This window comes from Phacochoerus africanus, chromosome 5 (genome assembly GCF_016906955.1).
Source record: "Phacochoerus africanus isolate WHEZ1 chromosome 5, ROS_Pafr_v1, whole genome shotgun sequence".
Taxonomy (NCBI): Eukaryota; Metazoa; Chordata; class Mammalia; order Artiodactyla; family Suidae; genus Phacochoerus; species Phacochoerus africanus.
In genome coordinates this window covers 92061231-92068633 of record NC_062548.1, presented here as the reverse complement: position 1 = coordinate 92068633, position 7403 = coordinate 92061231, and the positions used below count along the sequence as shown (strand labels likewise).

The 7403-nt window shown below is 37.8% G+C and overlaps 1 non-coding gene across 1 annotated transcript; it reads right to left on the bottom strand.

Annotated features, from left to right (window-relative positions):
- Positions 1-5953: 5953 nt before the first annotated feature.
- TRNAF-GAA (transfer RNA phenylalanine (anticodon GAA)) lies at positions 5954-6026 on the bottom strand. The gene has a single exon. It is a non-coding gene; the product is annotated as a tRNA-Phe (tRNA).
- Positions 6027-7403: the final 1377 nt, after the last annotated feature.

The following is a 7403-nucleotide window of genomic DNA, read 5'->3' as shown; positions in this document are numbered from 1 at the left end:
TGTAGCCCTGGCCTGAGATATGAAATGAGGGTGTAAAGCTTCTTAAAGGGATGGATTCTGTAGAAATGGCAAAAGGAACGTAATCCTCATGTGGGAGGGACACTGAGGTACCTCCCTTCCTGCAGCACAGAATTAAAGTGAGCAATGAAGCACAAAAAAGAAACCAGAATTGGCTCCTCAAATGTTACCTTGTCTTTTACTACCCATTAGAACTGTCAGCTCCCACTAAGGAGCAAGAACGGAAACACAAGTCTGGCAAGAGCCTCTTTCTTATTTCTTATTTATTTGTGCTGGGGTGCCTTAGAGACTGGGGACTGTGTTTTCTTCCATGCCTGCAAAAATATTGCATTGGCCAGTCACCTGCAAGAGATGAACAATGAACATCAAGGAAAGCAACTGACTCTCGATAGAGTCTTTCCACAAAGGGCACTCGTAGAATATTTGCCTCAGAGTCTTCAAAGTCCAGAACACCTAGAATGTCTTGGGAAGTCCTAACTAAGCAAGTGTACCTCAGAAAGCCTCACGGTTCCAACAGTTATGCATTTAAGGAGCTAGAGCTCCTATTGCCCCAGGAACACTCATGCTGGCTGATAACCAATATCCTGCTACCAATCTTCTGGGATGATGGATGTTAAAATGCAAATTGCTCTATGAAAACTGCATGTTAAAGTTCACAGACATTTGTCACTTAATAAGTGTCAGATCATTTTGTGGGAATGAGTTACCTTTTCAATGAGAAAAAATACACATTGAATCAAAAAGGCGTGGATACCAGCCATTTTACAATTTTACTCAGGTCAGGCCTCAAGCTGTGGCTACTGATTCAATTGCTTGAAAAGGACCAGTTCATAAAAATGGAGCCACTTCACTTATGAAAACCTTCTATTTTATCTCCAAGAGGAATGGCATTGCTGTTTTGAATGTGACCACCTGGACAGGAAGAAATTGAATACATCAATTTCTTTGAAAATCATACTTGGAAGGAAAAAGAACTTCAGAGAAACTTCAGTGTTTCATCAAAATGAAAGAAACTGTAATCCCTCAGAACACTGAGTAGATAAAAGAAAATTAGAAAAATCTAGAAAGCTCATTTTATTTCCTTAATTGAGGCAGAAGAATTGTTTCCACAACCCCAAAATGGACGTAACAATGAAATAAAGTCTGAGATACACAAAATAGTTACTTGAGCCAAGAAAATAAAAAAGAAGCTATTTAAGGAGTGGGCAATCCCAATCCTGAGCGTATATCTGGACAAAATTATAATTAAAAAAGATACATGCACCTCTATGCTCATAGCAGTACTATTTAATATTTCCATTCCAAGACATGGAAACAAACTAGATGTCCACCCATAGACAAATGGATAAAGATGTGGTACATATAAACAGTGTAATACTACTCGGTCATAAAAAAGAATTAAATAATACCATATGCAGCAACATGGATGGACCTAGAGATTATCATACTAAGTGAAGTAAGTCAGACAAAGACAAATACATGATATCACTTATACGTGGAATCTAAAATATGACACAAATGAACTTTATCTATGAAAAAGAAACAAACACAGGCTTAGAGAACAGACTTGTGATTGTCAAGGGCTGGGGAGGGAGGGATGGACAGGGAGTTTGGGATTAGTGGATGCAAACTACTACATATAGAGTAGATAAACAATAAGGACTTACTGTGGACCACAGGAAACTCTATGCAATATCCTGTAATAAACCATAATGGAAAAGAATATGAAAAATAATATATATAACATAACTGAATCATTTTGCTGTACCACAGAAATTAACACAACATTGTAAATTAATTATACTTCAAAAGATGTCTCAAAAATTGAGCTGGGGTTTTATCAAAGGTGAGGGCAACTGGAAAGTATCCTCAGGTGTGGTGCTGGCTGAATTCCTCTTTGGAACGGGACTTGATCAGGGGACAGCAGTATCAGAAGCCTGGCATTTTGTTGAGCACTGGCTGCCCAGGCCTGGTAGGAGTCTCAGTGATGATAGAGGGACAGCATTAGGCAATAAAGATAAAGCCTAAAGTTTTACCACATAACAGGGGAAATAAGGGTCTTGAGGACCCTTGTCTCAGGAGACCACTTCTTAAGAAAACAAATATGACACAGAGCTGTTAGCAGTATTAAGGGGAAAATAAGCTGCCTGAGTCTGTAGCTTCCTCAGTCAAGGGCATCAGTGGCTATTTCACAAAGCCAGAAGGGTCATCTGAGTTTTGCATGGGAAAGAAGACAAAGACTCAGGGTACTCCCATTCCCAGCAGGAAATAAAACAAGTCTCCAGTCCTCAAAACACAGTTTAGGGCTCTGCAATACAGGACATAAGGCATGTTGAATCTCACCTCAGCACAACTGGCCAAACAGCTATCCAATGATGGTCATTAAAATAAAATAAATCTTCTCAGATTGTAGAATAAAATTTTATGTGGACTCTCCATTTTCCAGATTATAGTTTGATTCCCTGAATTATATTCTTGACTGACACCTGCCATCTTGGGTGAAAGTTCCTAAACCTGACCAAGAAACAGAGTCAGAAGGAAGGGACCATTAGGAGTGGCGGAGGCTTGGAAGAAAGGCCCAAGAGCTACTAAATCACCATCCCTGGGTGAGTCTTGGAAACAAGAGCCTAAGTCCCTCAAAACCTCACCAATACTGTGTTTCATAACAGTGCCATTCCTCATAGCTCTAAACTGAAAAAAAAAAACTCAACTTTTCAACTGGAGAATGGGAAAAAAATTTCAGTAGAGTGAAATAAAATCATTAATTTTATTAACAGTAATAAATATTGCAATAGAAGGAAACAAATCCAATTAGGAACCATGAGGTTGCAGGGTTCGATCCCTGGCCTCACTCAGTGGGTTAAGGACCCTGCGTTGCCATGAGCTGTGGTGTAGGTCACAGATGCAGCTCAGATCTGGCATTGCTGTGGCTGTGGTGTAGGCCAGCGGCTACAGCTTCGATTAGACTCCTAGCCTGGGAACCTCCATATGCCACAGGCACGGCCCTCAAAAGACAAAAAAAAAAAAATAGTAGTAACTCTTGACAGTAAAGAGGTTTTAATCACAAAGGAATATGGGAGACATTTCTGGAGTGATGAATATATCCAACAACCTATATACTTCACAATAGTACATTTTCTTGTGTATAAATTTTAAATTTATTTTTAAATAAACTTTTAAGATAGGAACTTTTTTTTAAGGGTTTGGTAAATCATTTCCACTACACTAAATATTTTGCTTTTAAAAAAAAGTGTTCTACACATACCCACTCATATAAACTCATTTCCCACTCACTTACTGGTTATAATGCTGAATGCTAAGTTAGTTTTGGGTAACTTCCATCTTAACAAAATAAGCTATGCATTTTTTAATTTGTTAAACTCACCAAGTTGAATTATTATCTTGCTTTTGTATTATTAAAATTCCTAACAGGTATTTTATTATATCTTACCAGGCCTTATAATAAAAACAAGTGTCATTATGTAATCGAATGCAGGCCAGTTCCAGTCAGGAAAGTCACAAACTCCTTTTTAACTCTATTGTGAATTATTGTCTAAGATGTCAGGTTTTAAGCTTTAGGAGTTACTTATTTGAATGTTTTAAAGTATAGCTATTTATTGTAATTCCTTTAGTCTCCTAGAATTACTGCTAAAATCATTATCATTTAAAAGTATTAAATGACCTACAATTTTAAGTTGGTTGTGCAACATAACACCACATTTCCATTTCATTATTATTATGACAGTGCTGGTATTTCAGAGGCCACAGCCTGGCTTCTGCCTATCCCATTGACTGCTCTGCTGTGTGTTCCAATTAGTTCGGCCCCCTGTGTCTTCACTTTTCCATCCCTGCCCCACCCAGCAGGGAGAACACATCTGAGTTCCGATAAGCTTCTTACCTATTTCTCAATGAACTTGCTTCTGATTGAAAATTTCCCTCCACTTCCTCTTTTTATGCTACTCAATCCCATGAATGCTGTTTGATTACAACTTTGAAGCTTTAAAAAATAATAATAAAATGGTAATTACATAGTCTACAATAAATATTTTACTCCCACCCATTGTTACCTGAGGAGTAGGTCAGCTGAAAATATGCATTTTCCATCTGTAAGGGATCCCTTCTGCATATGTTGTAATTTAATTTACATCTGGCTTTCAACACACACCTGCAGTTCCAAAAGAAACTTCTGAACAGACGAAGGAATAGTTTTATGAAATAAACAAGAAAGAAAATAACCTAGCAAATATTCCAGAGCTCAATGGAGCCTCCAAATATGTAACATTATTTCAGTGGCAACTGTAGCCAAATATTAAATGAAGAATTAAAAAATTGTTAAGTATTAAAAAGAAGGCACATTTTTTACAGCTGATGTCCATAGAATACATCTGAATCTTTAGGTATCCTCTTAGGTCCCTGAAATTCCTAGACTCACAAACCTGGAATTTAAATTCAGCTGGAGCTTGTTTTGTATTTTTGGATTTCCTTAATTCATGTGAGTCTAAAAGGACAACTGCTCAAAGTGGGACCAAATGCCCTGTGTAGTTTCTACAGCCAAAGCCCCGTACTAGAGACACATCTAACTCTTCCATAGTTTTAGATACAGAAATGGTGCAAATGAAGAGTGAAAGAATGAAAAAAAAAAAAAAAAGGAACTGTGCAACTGTCATCCTCACAATTCTCAACAAATTAAAAGATTCCGCTCATCTAAACTCTACTTCGGTCTAAAGACTGATACCTTGAACTGATGGTTCCCGTGCTTATCAAAACAGCACCTGTCAATCCTGGCAAGAAGATGAATTGTGTCTGTGTGTCCTCTTACAGTACTAAAACTAATTATTAGGGTCTGAAATTCTTTTGATGGATTAAGAGTTCCTGGTGAGCACAGTTAAACAAACCATTAGGTTGAGAACAAAAATTTTCCACACTGCAATGATCTGCTAATGAGCTCTCTGCTGTCACATTAATCAGTTCAGGACTGAACAATAGAAAACCTGAACTATTTTTTCTTTGTTTCTTTTCCTATTTTCAAACTGAGATAACATATATAATAACACAAAACATTTTTAAACATGTATATGATGAATTCTGATAATGTATATATCCATGCAACCGTATTGCTACTTAAATATAAAATATTTCCATCACCACAAAAGTTCCCGCATGCCCTTTCCAGTGAAGCCACCACCATCACCCAGAGGCAACCACGGCTCTAATTTCTGTTCCCATGGATTCATCTTGATTGTTCTAGAGCTTCATGTACATGGATTCATAGAGTACGTACCATATTGTATCTGACCTCTTTCACTCAGCATAATGTTTTCATAGTTACTCACAGTCTGTATTTTATTGGTTATTATGTGAATACATAGCAATTTGTTTTTCTACCCTCCTGGTAATGGATATCTGGGTTGTCTCCAATTTGAGGCTATGATACATAAGCTGTTCTGAACATACTTGTACAAGTGTTTTTGTAAACAAATGTTTATTTCTTCTAAGTAAATAGCTGGTAGCAGACTTGCTGAGTCATAGGGTAGTTATAGAGTTGAACATTAAAAGAAATTGCTGAGCCCTTTTTTTTTAAGAGTACTTCTAATTCCTCCAGTTTCTTCCAAGGATGCCCTCCTGCCAGCCCCCAACCACAGCACAGGCCCATTTTTTTTTTTTTTTTGTCTTTTGGCTATTTCTTGGGCCACTCCCATGGCATATGGAGGTTCCCAGGCTAGAGGTCCAATCGGATCTGTAGCCACCAGCCTATGCCAGAGCCACAGCAACGCGGAATCCAAGCCACATCTGCAACCCACACCACAGCTCACGGCAACGGTGGATCGTTAACCCACTGAGCAAAGGCAAGGACTGAACCCGCAACCTCATGGTTCCTAGTTGGATTCGTTAACCACTGCGCCATGATGGGAACTCCAAGAAAACTGAGGGTGTTTGCCGAAACCCGGGATCGAATCAGGAACCTTTAGATCTTCAGTCTAATGCTCTCCCAACTGAGCTATTTCAGCTCCAGCACAGGCCCATTCTAAAGATAAAGTATAATTTAAGATTTTTCACTTATTTCTTGCTTTCTGCTCTGGAAAGTACCTTTGGTTGTCATTGACAAAGTCAGTTTGAAGAACTCAATTTCAACCACTAAAGTTAAAAAAAAAAAAACTCAAAAGAATAATTAGCTGTTATTAGAGAAATGCAAATCAAAACTACAATGAGGTACCACCTCACAACGGCCAGAATGATCATCATTAAAAAGTCTACAAATGTGGAGAAAAGGGAACCCTCCTACACTGTTGGTGGGAATGTAAACTGATGCAGCCACTATGGAAAACAATATGAAAGTTTCCTCAAAAACTAAATCCCAATCCTGGGCATATATACAGACAAAACTACAATTTGAAAAGATACATGCACCCCTAGGTTCATAGCAGCACTATTCAAAATAGCCTAGTAACAGAAACAACATAAACGTCCACTGAAGGATGAATTAATAAAGATGTGGTATATATACATATACAATGGGATATTACTCAGCCCTAAAAAAGAATAAATTAATGCCCTTTGCAGCAACATGGATGGACCTAGAGATTATCACACCAAGTGAAGTAAGTCAGACAGAAAAACAAACACCATATGCTATTACTTATATGTGGAATCTAAAATATGACACAAGTCAACATATCTACAAAACAGAACAGACTCATAGACATATAGAACAGACATGTGGTTACCAAGGGGGAGGGGTAGTGGGGGAAGGATGGATTGAGAGATTAGGATACGAAGATGCAAACTAGTATATACAGAGTAAATAAAAAAGGTCCTAGGGCATAGCACAGAGAACTATTCAATATCCTGTGATAAACCATAATGAAAAAAATATGAAAAATCACTTTGTTGTACAGCAGAAATTAATACAACATTGTAAATCAACTCTAGTTCAATAACATTTTTTTAAAAAGAAGAAGAATCAACTGTCCAGATCAGGCCTTCAGAGGCTCTGCCATTAAGCGGATGTTGTGTTTATTGTTGCAAGGGCATCATTCCAAAGTTAGCCTCCGAGCTTAGGCAGCTGGAAACTTTTTTCTTTTTTTCGTAATACCACTGGTCTTAGCACTGAAATCACTACTAAAAGGGAGGGCATTATGCAAATTAGTATTATAATTAAATATGTGTTACTAAGGCAATCTTGGATAAGACTTTCCCTTTGTTTCTGCTTTGGAGACTTGGGGTTCCCCAAATTCTCTTGGGTGACACCTGGCACCAGCATTAGAGGGAGGAAAAGAGTTGTTCACATTAAGACAGATCCAGTTTTGGTGTGATCAGCAGCCATGCTCTTCACAGGATTAAGATTTATCCCTTTGATAATATGAAAAACAAGGAAACAAAAGGCA